The following is a 21,137-nucleotide window of genomic DNA, read 5'->3' as shown; positions in this document are numbered from 1 at the left end:
GCGTACTCGTCTCTTCTACGACTTCTGCGTAGAGATGAGATTTGCCCGACACTCCTACGCATCTCTTACATGATTCAACAACATCAAAGATTTGGTCATTATCCTTTCAAACTGGAGTAACCTCCGCCATCACTTTTTATTTCTCCTCTCTCTGTCCCTCTCTCTCTATTTATAAGCAATTCGACTCCCACCGATCCCTTTACGGTCCCCTATATAAAGAGGGCATGTCACAAAGGCTGGTGGCGAACGAGAGAGAGAGAGAGCGAGGGAGGAGAGGGGGCGTCACATGGGGCTTGCCACCGATGCGGCTCCGGTGGCGGTGGTGGCGCCGCCGTCGAAGAAGATGGCCGCGGACTTCGTGATGGGCGGGGCCGCCGCGGTGGTGGCGAAGAGCGGGGCCGCGCCGGTGGAGAGGGTGAAGCTCCTGCTGCAGAACCAGGGGGAGCTGATGAGGAGGGGGTATCTGACGACGCCTTACACGGGCATCGGGGATTGCTTCGCGAGGGTTCTTAGGGGCGAAGGAGTGCTCGCGCTTTGGAGAGGCAACCAGGCCAATGTTGTCCGATATTTCCCGACTCAGGTTGGAATTTTCTTGGAAGAAGATCGTTTGTTTTCCTTAAATTGTCTCTCTGCTATTCGATTCTTTTTTATGAAGATGAGAATTAGACGTAATAATCTATCGGGAAGTATGTGTGTTGGTTGCATAAATCTGAGTTATTCTGAGGATTTTTTGCTGATCAAAGTAGAAATAGTTTGAGACAATTACTTATGAGAAAAAGTGATATTAAATCATTATTTTTCTAAAGTTGATTACCGAGTTCTCATGTTTTACTTATGAGAAAATTAGTTGTTCTAGTGAAGTGATTCTTTGTGACATCAACAAAATTACTGATGTATCTTTGAGATCAGCTAAGTTTAGACACTATAATCGATCAATATTTACTTATTTAACTGATTAAAAGGTAGCAATTCTCGCACAAATTAGATGTCTTTGCTTCGTACTGGAGAGATTGAAATTTCGATAGGTTTCCATTTGATGATGATGATGGTGATGATAACTCTTTGCATGCTTGGCGAGAGAAATGTACAACAACAACATCTTCCAGTGAATACAACTTAAAAGATGCTGCTGTTGGCAACTTAACAGAAGTTGTGGAATATTCCAGCATGTTTCACTCAATATGATTTGAGGAATATTACTTTGGATATGATTTAAGGGGGCTAATATGCACAGAGAGGGCTCAGGAGATTTTCATATGATTAGTTTGAATTGAGGACATGTAAAATAAAAAAAAATTGCTGGACTAACGTAAAAGATCCAAAAAAGTACTACTATGGTTGCCTTCCATCATTCCCACCAAAATTTCAACCTATCATTTCTTTGCCAATTAAGGTGTCCTACATGCAAATGTGTCTTTTAGCTTGATCTCAATGTTCTTTCTCCTCTTGAAGTTGATTGAACTGGATATTAAGTTTTTTAACATCCCAGAGATTAGGTGATTCAATTCCGCCAAATGATGATCCATGTATGTTCTAGACATTGCTTGGGTTTGATCAACCAACACTTAACTTTTTGTGGAGAATCCACTGGATTAGATATATAATCAGAAGGAGATCATTCTGACCAATTATCAATTGATTTTTTGATGATATATATGAACAAAAGAGAAACTGTACACATAGCATTCAGATAGCTACTTAAACATAAGCCTTCGTTAACTATATATGGGTGTCAATTGAATTGTACTTATAATTATCATTTGATAGATAATGGATCTTTTGACAAAATAGAATAAACAAATGGGACTTAATACTATATATTCTGGTCAATAACCTGACCATTATCCATTCAAATTCCTGCAACATTTTTTTGTTTCTTCATTCTTTTTTTCGTGAAGAAAGAGAGATGGGCACAGAGGCACCCATGCTTGCTTGATTTTTTCTAGCCTAAGCCATCTTATTCTATTATGATCTTTGATCATAATAATATGGTAAACCAATTCCTAATTAATTAATCAAAATTGTATAGTTAAAGACAAGGTTTGCCTTACTTGTCTAAACCAGTGTGTCGGTTGGCTGACGACACAGTACGTGTCGCCCTGTGCTTGTATGTCGAGTGATGGCATGACGAGGCATGTCGATGGCATAGAAAAAAGCCAAAAATTACTTTAAAATTACTTGAAAAATAGAAAAAACTTAGATTAGGGTTTTTAAGTTTGAAATGAATGTAAATTTACTATAGTAAAAATATTCTTAATTAAAAAAGGATAGTGTCATACAAGGATTGAAATATCATATCGTACCTAAGTTTCGACATTTGCTCGGTACGGTACGGTACTGTATACCGAGCGGAATACCGTTCAGTATATATATATAATTCGGCGACGTCGCCTCTCTTCTCCCCAAGCGGGACGACGTTGCCTCTCTCTCTCTCTCTCTCTCTCTCTATATATATATATATAAGTAAAAAAAAATCTTATATATATTTATATATAAAAATAAAAAAGAATTTTTCGGTAACGTTGCCGAGGCGATGTGACGTCATTATTTTCGGCAACGTTGCCAAGGCGACACGACGTCGCCTTTTCCCGCTGGGGAGAAAGAGGCGACGTTGTATATTTATAATATATATATTATATATATAATACCGCTCGGTAGTGGGCGGTCCGTATATCGGTCTGCTCACGGATCGATATATACCGCCCAATACGGACAGTATTATTCGAAATTGTAATCCTTGGTGTCATATATCTTTTTCGGGCTTAGAGGAGCAGCTTTATGGCACGTTCAGGATCGTCCTTCCATTGATATTGAATTGTTTAGAAAGAAATGATTTGAATTGTTAGATTTCGAGTTAAACTTTAAGATTCTACTTTTATTGCTAATTTGTTGCTTTATATCATAAAATCTATCATCGTATTATTGCTCGGAGAAGAATGACCAACTATCACTGTACTATTATTAGTTGTAAGATTCTCCATAATACGATGAGCTTTACTCTGTGTCTATGTCATGTAAGCACTATCGCTTTTGCTCAAAATTATCCATTATTTTCCCCTTCCCCTTTCATGTATAAACTTGATCAGTACCTTGTCGAGCTTCATAATCTGAATCTTGGGTGGCATACGTAAAATATTGCTTCTTGATCCATGTACCACCCTCAAACCATGCAGATGGGATCTTCGTCGAGCTCCATAATCTGAATCTTAGGTGACATATGTAAAATATTACTCCTCGATCCATGCATCACCCTCAAACTATATAGATAGGACCATTAACTCCTTGGCATCGCTTTCATCGTCGATCAAGGCACTTGTCCATGTTGTTGTTATGTCTACGGACCAAGTGAGTTGCTAAATGCAACTGAGAATGTGTCTCGTCGCCTGACTCAATTCTTTTCAATTGCATGATTGATGCTACTGTTTTCCCCTTTGCCTTTGCCTTTCCCTTTACCTTTACACATTAGGCAGACGACTATAACGGTTAGGTGTCTCTGGTTGCCTGAAGAGCCACCTCGCACGTGTGGTTCATGACGATCAGACTACGACCATCACCACATTGATGCACCAATAACATATGGTGTATTAGTATACTATATCATGGGATCAATTTCATGATTGAGTCAGACAAATATATTAAATTAATATATAGATATATAGGATCGAGGACGTTGATCCATTGCCCATGGAGTCTCGTCATTTTTTTTTGTGTAATAGAAATATGTATATCCATCGATCGATTACTTGATTCATTTGAATATTAAAATTTAAGTTGTTTAATAAATAATCTAATAATCCAAATCATTTTTTCGTAGATACTTTAATATCAATATAGGAATGGTCCAGAACGTACCATAAGTTACTCCTCAAAACCCAAAAAAGATATGTACCACTATTCCTTCTTAATTTAGATTATTGTTGCTAAAATTATACTAAATTTATATTTATTTTCAACTTAAAAATCATAATATAATTTTTTTCTATTTTAAAGAAATTTTTGGAGTTATTTTTGACCATTTTTTCGTGTTGTTGGTACACCTTGTCATACCGACACATGATACATCGGCATGGAGCGATATGTACTGTATTATTAGCTAGCCGAGACACTGGTTCAGATCAAGAAACTGAACCTTGATTTCATATATTAAATGTTAATCTTATTTAATTTAAAACCTATAATTTCTAATATTTATCTTCACTACTCAAGTTTAACTTGATTCCATTTTTCGGTTTATCGTATCCATGGCTAATGAGTTTATATATTATCTTTGCAAGTTCTAGCACCAGTGATTATGGTATCATACACATCCTTTAATTATAACATCAGGACAATTAGCATTGCAATGACTATCCCTGAATGAAAAGTTAACTTTTTGTGATAATATATTGTAGTTTTTTCTTAATCAATTATTCTCCATTCTTTTTCATCATTATCATTTATGTAGCTTATCTTCTATATTTTAGTTCCATATTTGTTTTTTGCAAAATTTCATAGGGGATGTTCTGCACACATAATATCATAAATGCCCCTCTAAAGTTACACATTTCTTAGATACCTTACACACGAGAATGATTACTCCTCATCTCTGTTGTATCCACTAACTATTATCTTTCTTCTCAATTGCTCTATCACTTGTCTTTACTGTCGAGGAATTAATTTGGCTAATTTTGCATCGATGCATCTCTAAATATCCTGTTGAGTCCATATCATTCTTGAGCCTGTGAGGTTTCCACTCTCTAGATTATAGACTCAGCAAACACATGGATTCAAATGCCACTAACTGGCCCAACCTTCTTGAACCTACTTGAACCCGTCTTCCAACCACTTCACCGGCACTCTACCTTCCGACCTCTCTTGCACTTCCTTGTCCTCCCTCAGCCTCTCCAGCAACAATTTCTCCGACGAGTTCCCCGTCGACACCCTGACCACGATGTCGTACCTTGCAACCCTTGAGTTCGCCTTCAACGACCTCAACGATGATGGGATATAAAGAGAAATAACTTTTGTATATGAACAAATACTAGCAGACCATAACATACAGCGAAATTAAATGGAACCACAATTAAATAGAACACCAAGATATATGTGGAAAACCCCGTCAATGTGAATGGTATAAACCACGGGACAAACTAGAGATAATCCACTATAATAATAATGAATATACAAATCTCAATATCTTACCCAAAACCCTAGCAACAATCACAAGAGAATAACTGGGATACAAGGATCACGTCACTGTGCACAATATCTAAATCCTCCCTAATTCTCCCCAAGTAATCACAGTAAAAATCTACTATAGATCTGATATAACCTGAGATGAAAGTACTGTTAGATGATTGAGAACAGTCTCTCTATGTTGTCCTTGTCTTCTTCCCTTTCTTTCTCTTCCTTTTCTGCCTTGTTCTCCTCCTTTTCTTTGGAATCCCGTGGCTGCCAAAAACTGTCTCGTTGTTGCCTTTTTCTGCCTCTTTTTATAGCCACCACACCCCCCCTAATATAAATTAGGGTTAGGTTAAGAGGGGGTGAGTTGTGGGCTGATAAAGCCCACCTTAGGCTGAATATGGGCTGTCAGCCCAATAATCTCTCCCTTCAGCCCATAAGGGAGGCTGTCCCATGACTCCTCAATTTGTAGCCACGTCGACCAGCTGTCGGCATATCTCCTGTCTTTCTTTTGGTAAAGTCTTTGTCAACATGTCTACTTCGTTGTCATCTGTGTGAATTTTCTGAAGCTGCAATTGCTTCTCTTTCTGCTCACTTTCAACTGCTTCCTGGTAACTTTCTGGTTCACTTGCATCAGTAAACATCACATACTCATCTGTAGAGTATCTTCTGGAAGGTTGACGTTGTCTAAAAGATCTTCTTAACTGAGGTTCTGCGGGAAGTTGCTCTCCAACATCTTCTTGCTCAACATGTCCTACAGGTAGATCAACATCAGGCTCTACACCATCTTCCTATACATCTCCCCCATCACCCTGATATACTGGAGGAGTAACTGGGTTACAATCTGCTAATCCTTCTGTAGAAGTCTTGGCTTGTGTCTTCTTCTTCAAATCCTCAAAGGTTTGATCCTCAAAGAAGACCACATCTCTGCTTCTGAACACCTTCTGCTTTTCTGGATCTCAAAGCTTGTAACCAAACTGATCATATGAGTAACCAAGAAAAATACGTTCTTTAGTCTTACCATCCAGCTTGGACCTCTTATTGTTTGGAACATGTGCAAATGCACGACAACCAAACACTCTTAAATGCCTCTAGGAAACATTTTTTCCTGATCATACATGCTCTGCAACATCACCATCTAGGGTTGTGCATGGTGACAAGTTGATCACATTAACTGTAGTCCTTAAAGCCTCATCCCAAAACCTTTTGGGTAGCTTGGCCTGTGAAAGCATACATATGATCTTTTCCATAATGGTGCGGTTCATCCTCTCTGCAATTGTATTATGCTAAGGTGTACCCGGAACTATCATCTCATCTTGGATCCCATGTGACCTACAATAATCATCAAATAATCCTGTGTACTTACCACCATTATATGATCTTATGCAAGGTTTGCCGTACCGGTACGTACCGGTCCGACAGGCTAGCGGTACGCGGACCGCCCTGTACCGGTCCGCCCGTACCGAGCACTGTAGCAGTGCACTGTAGCACTGTAGCAGTTGCTCGGTACACCTGGGTGTACCGAGCGATATACCGTACCGTACCGGTACCGAGCTCGGGTCGAAACGCCGGTACGGTACGGTACGGCGAACCTTGATCTTATGCATTTCAATTGCCTTTCTATCTCCCTTTCAACCTTGGCATGGAACTCTTTGAAGACATTAATCACCTGATCTTTGGTCTTCAAAGCATAGGTTTAAACTTTCTTGGAAAAATCATCTATAAAAGTGATAAAATAAAGTACACCACTTATACCAGGAACATCAACAGATCCACAAGGAGTTTTGTCCTCGAAGGACCACATACATCTGTATAAACACGATCTAAGACATGCATTTTTATAGACATAGTAGGACTAGCAAATGAAACTCTGTGTTGTTTACTAGCCAAACAATCAATACAAGGGTTCAGATGTGTACCTCTGAGGTCTGGTAATACCTCTCTCTTGGAAAGAGCTTGTAGTCCCTTTTCGCTCATGTGTCCCAATCGCCTTTGCCACAACTCCATGCTAAAGTTTTTTTTTGTAGTATTTAACTGCTCACCATAAGCTTTAGCCTGCAACCTGGACAAGAGAATCCTTACTGAGCTTCCATTGCCCTCTGTGAAATCTGCTATCATAGTCTTGATCATCTAGTATTCCAATTGAAATTAAATTCAGTCTCAAGTCAACCACATGTCTCACATCTTTAAGCACCAACTTGCAGTCAATGTTGATCTTTAAATGGATATCACCTATGCCAATGATGTCTACTGTGCCATAGTTGCCCATCTTGACAACACCAAAATTTCCAAATCTGTATGTAGCAAAAAACTCCCTCCGTGGTGTAGCATGATAAGAAGCACCTATCTCAATCACCCACTCAAGATCCTGACACGTACAAGAAAAAATATTATCAGAAGGAGATAAAATCAAATAATCACCACCCTGCACTATAGTTGTAGTCAAGGTCTGCCATACCGAAGCATACCGTCCGTACCGGGTGGTACGTACCGGTCCGACAAGTTACCGGTACGCGGACCACCCGGTACTGCTATAATGCTACAGTACTACTACTGTAGCACTGCTACAGTATGAAAAAGGTATTAAATTGTTCGGTACACCAGGGTGTACCGCTCGGTACGCCCTGATGTACCGCCCGGTACACCGGTACCGTATCGTACTGAGCCCGGGTCGAAACGCCGGTACGGTATGGTACGATGAACCTTGGCTGTAGTATTATCCTTTGACTTTGTAGACTCCACTTATTTTCCTTTTTTCTTGCTCTTCTTAGGTTGCTTACATTGATTCTTGTAATGTCCTTTCTCACCACAGTTATAGCAAATAATATCTTTTTTTGATCTTGACTTGCTCCTACCCATACGTGAATTGCTTTTAGACTTTGACCTTCCTTTGTTCTTTGAGATAAGTACCTGTAAATCATTCTGAGATGTTGCTGAATTCTTTCTTCTCAACTCCTCATTCAACAAACTGCTTGTTACTTGACTCATTGTCACGGACTTAGCTGGTTTTGCCTAAGTCGTGCGGCACCCCTACGTGTCCGTCCGTAAAGGTCAGCCTCCCCGAAGCCTCCCATTGTCCCTTAGGACCAACAAAAAAGAGAACGAGTTAGAGAGAACGCCTCAATCGGGATCCACAAGCAAACATGTCCGAAAAACACTTCATAGACAATGCAAATTACAAACAGACTCTACAAGCTCTGAATAGTTGCACAACAAAGGGTAAAATGGTCCATTATAGACCGAGAATCTCTCGCACGTGTCCATATGACACAACCTTTATTTACAAGTCTAAAGAGGCCACCAACCCAACTAAAATGAGACTATTAAGCCTTCGGTCGCCCCTCTACATGTTGTACAAGGCATGAACATGCCAAAAGACACGTACATACATAAGCATTACATCAAACATCTTGTTTAGAAGTTTGTCCGTGACATTCTCCCCCACTTATTCCTTCGATGTCCTCGTTGAAGCCTTTGTCGACACTGCAACTCCTCGCCTTTGCTGAGTCTTTAATTTTCTGCTCCAGCTACAATGCGCCTCTTGGCTCCTAGCTGCTCTCCGCTGCTATTTTTGAGTAGTCGAACCTTTGATCCGCCATACTGTTTCAACTCACCAATGACTCTGACTCTGGTGTGGGGTTGGCTGAGTTGTGTTGATCATTGTTGATTCCTGCGGATCCTCCAAATGAAGGAAAAGACCATCCTTATTGCGCTAGTCTCTCAAATTCCTCATGCTGCTTGAACTGGGTGGATGCTTGTTGGAGCTTTAACGAGCATTGTCTCGCAAACTTTTGAAGTTTTGGGTCCTTCCTCCACAAAATTTGCTCATTGACTCTTCTTTCACTTAGTTGTCACATCCAAGTAGGTTCGCATCACTTACGCTTTCGATTGGCATTTCGTTGGGAAATGAAGCGGACAATCTACTCTCAGTAGCACTGATCACCGTTGGTGAGGATTTGACAACTATTGTCTTTCATTATCTTCGAAGGGTCTTTGAACTTGTGCAGAGCTCCTCTGCTGGATAGATAAGAGAATTGGGGTACTCGGTTTCGCCCATTCTCTTAAGGGTTGAGAAGGCAAATGTTACTTGACTTCGCCCGCCTCCTCGAGGTTGTACTCCATGCATCGAGCTGGTTACTAGCCTTCGCCTGCTCTTTGCTCACACTTCTGAAGCACTTGAAGTGTTTGCACTCCTTGCGTTGAGTTAGTTACTGTGATTCACCTTCTCAATGCCATCGAACTTCTGAAATGCAGGAAGTTTTCACCCCAACTTGGAGTAATTCTCTCATAGGTTTGGTCGCCTCTGGGATTGTACCGTCTTCTCCATCAACCCTGCCGCTTACTCCGCTGAGTAGCAAAGGTACAACACCACGTACTGCCTGCTTCGTTCCTTGGTTATGCACTCTTGCATGACCCAAAGTCCTTCACTTTCTGCTATCTTGATGAGAAGCACATTGACACCGGTCTTACGAAGTTCTTCGGCCTCTGCCTTTCAGCCTTGTCACGGTACTTGGAGATTGCCTCTACATTCTCCACCTCGTCGGCTCCTTTTACGACCAAGCGCTCTCCCTCCATGAGAGCAAGGGATCAATGACTTTTACGGAAGTCCCGCCTCTACGGTACCATGGCGCTGCCATGCCCATGGCCCTACTATCCGTCGCCTCGCATCTGTATCCCTTTTCTTCACAATTAGTAGATATGCCTCTATAGCACTCCTCCGAGTCTACCTCCATTCTAACTGATGCTTGGTTTTGGGTAGCTAAGTCCCTCTGGACTCGTCGTCGCTTCCTCGCCCCTTTCGACCCCCTACTTCAACACCTCTGTGTTCTCCAAGCAGCTCTCCTTTGGTCGATGGAAAGACAGACTACAACTCCCATGCATGGCCTCTGCTATCGCATTATAGGGTTTGCACCGATTCTGTTCTCCTTAGCTTCCGTGGTAGCAACGTTCGCTTACTCGGCCTTGTCCTCTGACTTGTCGGGCTCCCTTAAGCGAATATGAGCTCTGGAGCAGTCTAACTCTCCAGCTGCTTCAATCATACCTCTGCATGATTAAGTCCCTCCCATGGAACTCACCGGTACTTGCATTCGAACTTTTCCCTTGGTGGAACCCTGCCCCTATATGCTGATGACCAAGGCTTTCATCCGATGCAAAATTCGATGCACGCACGGAAGACCCGCCTCTGCGGTACCATGGCCTTCACTCCTTGAATCCATAGCCCTTCTTGTCGTCGTGTTGTTCACAGAAGTGGAGCTTCCAGTAGCTCCCGATCATACCTCCGTATGATCTAGTCCTTTACAGGACTATGTCGTGTGTATCGCATTGCCACGAACTGTTCCACCACGATCCGCTGCACCATGTCGCATCCTGGTGACATTTCCATTGCATTCTGATCCTTGTGGAATAAACTCGAATTGTGAACCCTCCATGTGTGGCCTCTGCCAATACATCTCAGGGTCTCTTCCACCTTCGATTTTGTTCGCTCCTTTGGCAATCGACCTTCATCCACCCACTCTTGGGTCACACCTAGATGAAGCACCGCTCTAGGACAGTCCGTCGCCTAGTAGCTCCCGAAGTCCATCGACTTCACTGTAATTTGTGCACCATTGTCTGGATCCTAGGCCTCTGCCCCTACCAGCACAATCTCCGCTGCGCACCGCTTCCTTCTTGGCAACTTGAATGGCAACACTGTGGCATATTCTTCAAGAGTACCCACCTCTACGTCCTCTTGCCCCGTGCTAAGGCCTTCTGAACCCAACTTCGCCTCCGCAAATTGAGTCGCCTTAGTTCCTCCATCAAATGCTCCTCCGAGATAAGGTGCATGTGCTCAGAAGCTCCCTTCATCTTTGACACCATGCAAGATAAGTCCTCTCTGATATAATGAATGACCCATGGAACAACATGATTCTACTCTTGCCTCTGCAAGAGTTCAGGTCCTTGACCTCTGTCTAAGGAAAGCACTGTGCCTCCGCTCCATGTTCCAACTTCTATGCTGGCTCTCTTCATGCGGCTTGGGTACTTCGCCAAGTTACACCCAAGTTGCTCCGCTCCTCGTTTTTGCATTGAGTCGATGGTGGCCCTCGCGCCCACCATTCCACGGGTCAGCCCTCCCTTGAGTTTGATCTCCATATCGACTCCAAGTGTGCCTTCATTTAAGTTGCTTTGGGTCGCTCCCTCACTTGATCTCGTAATGCATCCACCAATGCATTCTCTCAAGCGAGATCATGCGATGACTCCTCGTCGCTTGCTCAGTCCATTGAGCTTCGTGGAGTCGTTGTTTGTTGATGTACTCCTCAACATGTGAGGTCCGTCTCACATGATTCTCCCTCTGGAGAGCCGGGACTTATCCCTCTTGGATAACTGTCCCATTGGAGCAACATCTCTCTTCGTTTCGGAGACCACCATCCCCTTGGACTACTCCGATCTGCTGAACAAACTGTGCATTGTTCTGCCTCCTGCAAACGCACTTGCTAGATTGCGACTCCACGTCAATACAGCCCCCGCTGCACCACTCAAGGCCTAGCAACATGCTGAACTCGTTGCACACTCCAGCCTCCTACGGACGTATCCTTCACATGCCGAAGAGAAAGTTCCAATGCTCCATGGCGCCGAGTTTCAGTCGTCTTGGGATGGCCGCGAACATTCCATCGTCCGCATACAAGCCCATGTATAAGTACCGAATTCTTTGAGTTAGCAATTCCCCTCACCTCTGTGAGCTTTGCACAACTCTTTCGATCGCTGAGCAACTCATTCCACCTTGTATGGTCTCATTATTTACCAAGCGCCTCGCTTGCCTTGAGCACCATCAAGTATAGTTGTCAACGTTGAGCCGTAGCTCAAACTCAATCATCCTAACCTTTGTGCGCTCTACATTCTTCCAAGCTTGCCTGTTCTCGTGGTGCCTCTTGCGCGAAGGGTTGGCCATTCCTCTGAATACCAATGTCAGATGCCCGCTCCTCCGAGCGACTCCTTTTCCCTACATCTCCATGCCCGTTTTCCCCTAAACGGTCACGCGTGTGCTGACTGCCCTCAACGCAGCTCCGCTAGGTCCCCTACGTTTGCATGCTAAGTGTTTCTATGAGTGCTTGTCCCGCTCTGATACCATTTGTCACGGACTTAGCTGGTTTTGCCTAAGTCGTGCGGCACCCTTGCGTGTTCGTCCGCAAAGGTCAGCCTCCCCGAAGCCTCCCATTGTCCCTTAGGACCAATAAAAGAGAGAACGGGTTAGAGAGAACGCCTCAATCGGGATCTACAAGCAAACATCTCCGAAAAACACTTCATAGACAATGCAAATTACAAATAGACTCTACAAGCTCTGAACAGTTGCACAACAAAGGGTAAAATGGTCCATTACAGACCGAGAATCTCTCGCACGTGTCCACATGACACAACCTTTATTTACAAGTCTAAAGAGGCCACCAATCCAATTAAAATTGGACTATTAAGCCTTCGGCCGCCCCTCTACATGCTGTACAAGGCATGAACATGCCAAAAGACACGGACATACATAAGCATTATATCAAACATCTTGTTTAGAAGTTTGTCCGTGACATCATGGTGACAACACCTTCTGGTGCAGAATTACTGAGGGAAACCGCTAGTGTCTCCCAACTTTCTAGTAATGATCTGAGAAGTAACAATGCCTGCAACTCATCATCAAGAGACATTTTCATAGAGGATAACTGATTAGTAATACTCTGCATTTCAATCAAATGCTCAGCAATAGAAGCATCCTCTTTATATTTTAGGTTCATAAGTTTTCTGATCAAAAAAGCTTTGTTACCAACTGTTTTTCTTTCATAGAGACTTTCCAATTTTTTCCAAAGAGAATATGCAGAACTTTCAGTAGAAACATGGTGAAAGACACTATCATCAAGCCACTGTCGAATAAACCGAACTATTTTTCGATCTAACCTCTTCCACTCATCATCTGTCATAGTTGTGAGTTTTGTACTATCCCTCTGCAAAGGTACATACAAATCTTTGCAATACAAGAGATCTTCCATTCTTGGTTTCCATATCATCCAATTGTTTCCATTTAAACTAATAATGCGAGAAACATTATTGGCCTCTATGTTCAAATACAAAAATTAAATCACCACAACCCTACTTATTGATGGGTTATAAAGAAAAATAACTTTTGTATATGAACAAATACTAATAGGCCATAACACACAGTGGAATTAAATGAAACCACAGTCAAATAGAACACCAAGATGTACGTGGAAAACCCCTTCAATGTGAAGGGTAAAAACCACAAGTCAAACTAGAGATAATCCACTATAATAATAATGAATATACAAATCTCAATCTCTTGCCCAAAACTCTAGCAACAATCATCAGAGAATAACTGGGATACAAGGATCACGTCACTGTGCATAATATCTAAATCCTTTTTAATTCTCCCCAAGCAATCACAGAAAGAATCTACTGTAGATCTAATCTAACTTAAGATGAAAGCACTATTAGATGATTGAGAACAGTCTCTCTGTGTTGTCCTTGTCTTCTTCCCTTTCTTTCTCTTCCTTTTTTGCCTTGTTCTCCTCATTTTCTTTGGAATCCCGTGGCTGCTAAAAACTACCTCATTGTTACCTTTTTCTGCCTCTTTTTATAGCCACCATACCCTCACCTAATATAAATTAGGGTTAGGTTAAGAGAGGGTGAGCTATGGGTTGATAAAGCCCCCTCTTAACCTAACCCTAATTTATATTAGGGGGTGTGGTGGCTATAAAAAGAGGCAGAAAAAGGTAGCTACGAGGCAGTTTTTGGCAGCCACGGGATTCCAAAGAAAAGGAGGAGAACAAGGCAGAAAAGAAAGAGAAAGAAAGGGAAAAAGATAAGGACAACACAGAGAGATTATTCTCAATCATCTAGCAATGCTTTCATCTCAGGTTAGATCAGATCTACAGTAGATTCTTACTGTGATTACTTGGGGAGAATTAGGGAGGATTTAGATATTGTGCACAGTGACATGATCCTTGTATCTCATTTATTCTCTTGTGATTGTTGTTAGGGTTTTGGGCAAGAGATTGAGATTTGTATATTCATTATTATTATAGTGGATTATCTCTAGTTTGCCTCGTGGTTTTTTATCCTTCACATTGAAGGGGTTTTCCACGTATATCTTGGTGTTCTATTTGATTGTGGTTTCATTTAATTCCGTTGTGTGTTATGGCCTACTAGTATTTGTTCATATACAAAAGTTTATTTCACTTTATATCTCATTAATTGGTATCAGAGCAGGGTTGTAGTGATTTAATTTTGTATTTGAGTATGAATGTCAAAAATATTTCTCGTATGATTAGTTTAAATGGAAACAATCGAATGATATGAAAACTACGAATGAAAGATCTCTTGTATTGCAAAGATTTGTATGGACCTTTGCAGGGAGATAGTGCAAAACCCACAACTATGACAGATGATAAGTGGATGAGGTTAGATCGAAAAACAATTGGGTTTATTCGACAATGGCTTGATGATAGTGTCTTTCACCATGTTTCTGCTAAAAGTTCAGCATATTCTCTTTGGAAAAAAATTGAAGGTCTCTATGAAAGAAAAACAGTTGGTAACAAAGCTTTTTTGATCAGAAAACTTATGAACATAAAATATAAAGATGATGCTTCTATTGCTGAATATTTGAATGAAATGCAGAATATTACTAACCAGTTATCCTCTATGAAAATATCTCTTGATGATGAGTTGCAGGCATTGTTACTTCTTAGTTCATTACTAGAAAGTTGGGAGACACTAGTGGTTTCCCTCAGTAATTCTACGCCAGATGGTGTTGTCACCATGAGTCAAGTAACAAGCAGTTTGTTGAATGACGAGTTAAGAAGAAAGAATTTAGCAACATCTCAGAATGATTCACAGACATTTATCTCAGAGAACAGAGGAAGGTCAAAGTCTAGAAGCAGTTCACGCATGGGTAGAAGCAAGTGAAGATAAAGAAAAGATATTGTTTGCTATAACTATGGTGAGAAAGGACATTACAAGAACCAATATAAGCAACCTAAGAAGAGCAAGAAAAAGGGAAAAGAAGCGGAGTCTACAGAGTCAAAGGATAATACTACAGCTACATTGCAGGGTGGTGATTATTTGATTTTATCTCCTTCTGATGATATTTTTTTTTTTGTGTATTAGGATATTGAGTGGGTGATTGACACATGTGTTTCTTATCATACTACACCACGGAGGGAGTTTTTTGCTACATACAGGTCTGAAAATTTTGGTGTTGTCAAGATGGGCAATTATGACACAGCAGACATCATTGGCATGTGTGATATCCATTTAAAGACCAACCTTGGCTGCAAGTTGATGCTTAAGGATGTGAGACATGTGGTTGACTTAAGGCTGAATTTAATTTCAGTTGGAAGACTAGATGATGAAGACTATGATAGCAGATTTTACAAAGGGTAATGGAAGCTCAGTAAGGGTTCTCTTGTTATAGCTTGATATTCATTTAAAGATCAACCTTGGCTGCAAGTTGATGCTTAAGGTTGTGATATATGTGGTTGACTTGAGGCTGAATTTAATTTCAGTTGGAAGACTAGATGATGAAGATTATGATAGCAGATTTTATAAAGGGCAATGAAAGCTCAGTAAGGGTTCTCTTGTTATAGCTAGTGGAAAGAAATGTCATATTTTGTACAGGTTGTAGGCTAAAGCTTATGGTGAGCAGTTCAATGCTACAGAGAAAGACTTCAGTATAGAGTTGTGGCATAGGACATATGAGCGAGAAGGAGCTGTAAGCTCTTTCCAAGAGAGAGGTATTGCCATACCTCAGAGGTACACATTTGAACCCTTGTATTGATTGTTTGGCTGGTAAACAACATAGAGTTTTATTTGCTAGTCTTGCTTTGTCTAGAAAAATGCATGCCTTAGACCGTGTTTATACAGATATGTATGTGGTTTTTTGAGGACAAAAACTCGTGGTAGATCTATTAATGTTCTTGGTATAAGTGGTTTATTTTATTTTGTCATTTTTATAGATAATTTTTCCAAGAAAGTTTGAGCCTATGTTTTGAAGACCAAAGATCAGGTGATTAATGTCTTCAAAAAGTTTCATACCAGAGTTGAAAGAGAGATAGAAAGACAATTGAAATGTATAAGATTAGATAATGGTGGTGAGTACACAGGATTATTTGATGATTATTACAGGTCACATGGGATCCAACATGAGATGACAGTTCCGGGTACACCTCAGCATAATGCAATTGCAGAGAGAATGAACCGCACCATCATGGAAAAGATCATATGTATGCTTTCACAGGCAAAGCTACCCAAAAGGTTTTGAGATAAGGCTTTGAGGACTGTAGTTGATGTGATCAACTTGTCACCATGCACAGCCCTAGATGGTGATGTTGCAGAGCATGTATGGTTAGGAAAAGATGTTTCCTACAAGCATTTGAGAGTGTTTGGTTGTCGTGCATTTGCACATATTCTAGACAATGAGAGGTCCAAGCTGGATGGTAAGACTAAAGAATGTATTTTTCTTGGTTACTCACATGATTAGTTTGGTTACATGCTTCGGGATCTAAAAAATCAGAAGGTGTTCAGAAGCAGAGATGTAGTCTTTTTTGAGGATCAAACCTTTGAAGATTTGAAGAAGAAGACACCGACCAAGACTTCTGCAGAAGGATTAGCAGATTGTGACCCAATTACTCCTCCAGTATATCAGGGTGATGGGGGAGATGTGTAGGAAGATGGTGTAGAGCCTGATGTTGATCTATCTGCAGGATATGTTGAGCAAGAAGAAGTTGAAGAGCAACTTCCTACAGAACCTCAGTTGAGAAGATCTTCTAGACAACGTCAACCTTCCAGAAGATACTTTACAGATGAGTATGTGATGCTTACTGATGCAAGTGAACCAGAGAGTTACCAGGAAGTAGTTGAAAGTGAGCAGAAAGAGAAGTGGTTAGTTGCTATGCAGGAAGAGATGAATGCTCTTCAGAAGAACCACACTTATGATTTGGTACTACTATCAAATGGAATGAAGACCTTACTAAAAGAAAGACCGGAGATATGCCGATAGCTGGTCGGCATGGCTTCACATTTAGGAGTCATGGGACAGCCTCCCTTATGGGTTGAAGGGGTAGATTGTTGGGCTGACAACCCATATTCAGTCCAAGGTGGGCTTTATCAGCCCACAGCTCACCCCCTCTTAACCTAACCCTAATTTATATTACGGGGGTGTGGTGGCTATAAAAAAAGGCAGAAAAAGGCAGCAATAAGGCAGTTTTTGGCAGCCACGGGATTCCAAAGAAAAGGAGGAGAAAAGTCAGAAAAGGAAGAGAAAGAAAAGGAAGAAGACAAGGACAACATAGAGAGACTGTTTTCAATCATCTAGCAATGCTTTTATCTCAGGTTAGATCAGATCTACAGTAGATTCTTACTATGATTACTTGGGGAGAATTAGAGAGAATTTAGATATTGTGCACAATGACGTGATCCTTTATCCCAGTTATTCTCTTGTGATTGTTGTTACGGTTTTGGGCAAGAGATTGAGATTTGTATATTCATTATTATTATAGTGGATTATCTCTAGTTTGCCCCGTGGTTTTTCACCCTTCACATTAAAGGGGTTTTCCACGTATATCTTGGTATTCTATTTGATTGTGGTTTCATTTAATTCCGCTGTGTTATGGCCTGCTAGTATTTGTTCATAAATAAAAGTTTATTTCACTTTATATCCCATCATGTTCTGCACACATAATATCATAAATGCCCCTCTAAAGTTACACATTTCTTAGATACCTTACACACGAGAATGATTACTCCTCATCTCTGTTGTATCCACTAACTATTATCTTTCTTCTCAATTGCTCTATCACTTGAATTTGCTGCTAAGGAATTAATTTGGCTAATTTTGCATCGATGCATCTCCAAATATCCTCATGCTGAGTCCATATCATTCTTGAGCATGTGAGGTTTCCACGCTCTAGATTATAGACTCTGCAAACACATGGATTCAAATGCCACTAACTGGCCCGACCATGAACCAACATTGGACCATATGATTCAGTACTGTTCATTTGTTAAGTTATTTTTGCAGATGATACCAGATGATATGGGTAGTATAGCACTTGGTACAACAGTATCATATGTGTCGATAGATTACAGAAACTATCAGATCGAGATTTAATTCCTTACTGGTTTCCTAATACATTACAAATATTGTACTGTATATTTGTACCTGATTGGCCACTGATGTTATGTCTGTTGAATCTTATAGCAAGTTAGTTCCATATATTGGAGCACTTAGAAACTTGACATTTTAAACAGGCCAAAACACCATCCATGTATGTTTTTCGTTGATATTATTGTCTTTGCATGTGGAATCTAATTTGATGTCTGATTTCTTGCCAAGGATTGTCAGATCAGATATGCCAATGTATATGGCGTGTTCATTAGTACAGTGACAATATCTGTTTAATAAATAGCACATGATTACATGTGATCATTGCCTTGGCTTTCTTTGTGCAGTAAGATCAAACATCTCTTCTAAAAATTTTGTACACAAACAATTAGCTAGATGGTTGTTATAAGAAATCATATAGAAAAATAAGTTGTATAAAGGAAATGTATACACCTCAAAGAAAGTTGTCTTGTCCTTTTATTAAACGCTCGGATTTTCAGACTTCCCAGTTTTCATATAAGTGTATATGCCTCCACGAAAGTCGTGGTGTGCTTCTATCGAACGTCTCTTGAATTTTCAAACATCTCAAGAACACTTGACAGAACACTTGACATTTACTGTGTTTGATACCCTAGTCTAATATAATATCCTTTGACATGTATTTTTTAATTTCATTCCTATTTGATCTTTCTTGAAAATAAAATGGTTGGTCCTGTCATTTTTTCACAGGCCTTCAATTTTGCATTCAAGGGCTACTTCCAGAGCCTTTTTGGTCGGTCAAAAGAGAAAGATGGTTATATAAAGTGGTTGGCAGGCAATGTAGCTTCAGGCAGTGCAGCTGGAGCAACAACATCCTTGTTACTGTACCATTTAGATTATGCACGAACTCGGCTAGGCACAGATGCAATTGATACCAAGGCTAATAATCAACGTCAGTTTAAAGGGCTACTCGATGTATACAAGAAGACCATAGCGAGTGATGGAATTGCTGGTTTGTATCGAGGTTTCGGGGTTTCTATAGTGGGCATCACTTTATATCGGGGCCTATATTTTGGCATTTACGATACCGTGAAGCCTATTGTTCTGGTTGGACCATTGGAGGTAACTGTCAAACTCTTTTTATGAGATTGTGAGCTGTGGATTTACTTCATGATAGGTTTTTGTATTTCTAATCTGAAAAAGAAATTTGGTTTCATAAATTCGTTTCGGTGTTTTTTGTTTCTACATAAGTTCTTCATGAGTTCATATGTAGAATCTAAATAACTGTGTCCACATTGCTCTTGGTTCATGTTTCCTTTGTTTCTTCCAATACTAGAAAGACAAACGCAAGCTAACAAACAAAACTATTTGAATTTTATTGGTTATAGTGACCCTCGTGATTCTTTTTCCACCCCTTGTGTTCTTTGCTTGCTTTTAAGAAATGAAAAGTTGTTCTGTTGCAGGGTAACTTCTTAGCTAGTTTCTTATTAGGCTGGAGTGTGACGACGTTCTCTGGCATCTGCGCCTACCCTTTTGATACACTGCGCCGAAGAATGATGTTGACTTCTGGACAACCTTCTAAGTATCAGAATACATTCCATGCCTTGAAAATTATAGTATGCCGAGAGGGGTTTTCTGCACTGTTTAGAGGGGCTGCTGCAAACATGCTCTCAGGTATGGCAGGAGCGGGAGTTCTTGCAGGATATGACCAATTCCATCGAATCGCGAGTGGGCATAAAATATGGTTCCGAGCACAAGATTAAAGGGGGACTGAAATGATGTAGACTTAAAATCATGATGTACATCTTCCCGTGACAACAAGGAATGCAGTGTTTGGAGATCAAAGGAAGACTCTCAGAGGTGCCAATTCCCTTGCACACAAGGAGCCAAGATATAATTTGTACATATTGATTTATAGACGACATGAATAGAATTTTTTTTCTTAATTCCCATCTGAAAAAGCAATAATAAAACACTGTTTTTCATAAGATTGGTAATTTTTGTTGAAGCACTTTGCTTCTTTATTTTTCATGCTAAATCTGGATTTTTGGTTTTGGTTCTTTTTCCTTCAAATACTTTTTCCTTTGCTAGCGGTCTAACTTCATTAGCATCTCTTGTTATAAGACCAAGATATTGGTAAACTTATGTGGTATTCTCTTATAGTCCAATCAAATAGATTATGATTCTATAATTCTTACATGCCGCTATGATGTAATTGTGAAATTAATTTATTTTTGTGCATTTTGGGTTGGAAATCAAAGGAAACTCAAACATATAATCCCTTAAACACTTTTTTGATTTCTACCTCTTACATTTTTTTGGGTCAATTTTTAAGGAGAAGCAAAGAACCTAAGAAGGAAAAGGAGAAAACAACCTTCAGCATGAGTCAAATTATATAGTTAAATCTCAAACAACAACAGAATATTACTGGGAGATTAGATACATTTAGAACAATAAAAACCCATAGAAAAATTGCTGATAGAACTAACAGAAAACAGGCACTGAATTGTCTAACTAAACTAGAAAGCAGTTGAGCAGCAAAAGCTCATATATATATATATATATATATATATATATATATATATATATATATATATATATATATATATATATATATATACCAAACTAGGAAACTAAGCAGTTCAAGAAAATATTGAAGCAATGGGAAAAATTTGTGATTTTAGATAAATATAAAAGACTAGCTAAAGAATAGTTTCACGTGATTAAGAGAATTAGACTTATATACGAGATAATATCATCTTGACTAGTCTAGCTTAGACTAGAATTAGATATACAAGTTTGAATTATATCGATGAACAAAGTAGGGAAGTTCATCTAACACATAATAAATAGTAAAAAGAAA

At 40.1% G+C, this 21,137-nt stretch overlaps 1 pseudogene; it reads left to right on the top strand.

The window, feature by feature from the left end:
- The first annotated feature begins 135 nt into the window (after window positions 1-135).
- LOC135677836 (ADP,ATP carrier protein ER-ANT1-like) lies at window positions 136-20,282 on the top strand (annotated as a pseudogene).
- Window positions 20,283-21,137: the final 855 nt, after the last annotated feature.

This window comes from Musa acuminata, chromosome BXJ1-1, assembly GCF_036884655.1.
Source record: "Musa acuminata AAA Group cultivar baxijiao chromosome BXJ1-1, Cavendish_Baxijiao_AAA, whole genome shotgun sequence".
Lineage (NCBI taxonomy): Eukaryota > Viridiplantae > Streptophyta > Magnoliopsida > Zingiberales > Musaceae > Musa > Musa acuminata.
Note: the sequence above shows the minus strand (reverse complement) of the source record. Positions and strands in the feature narration are given on the sequence as shown.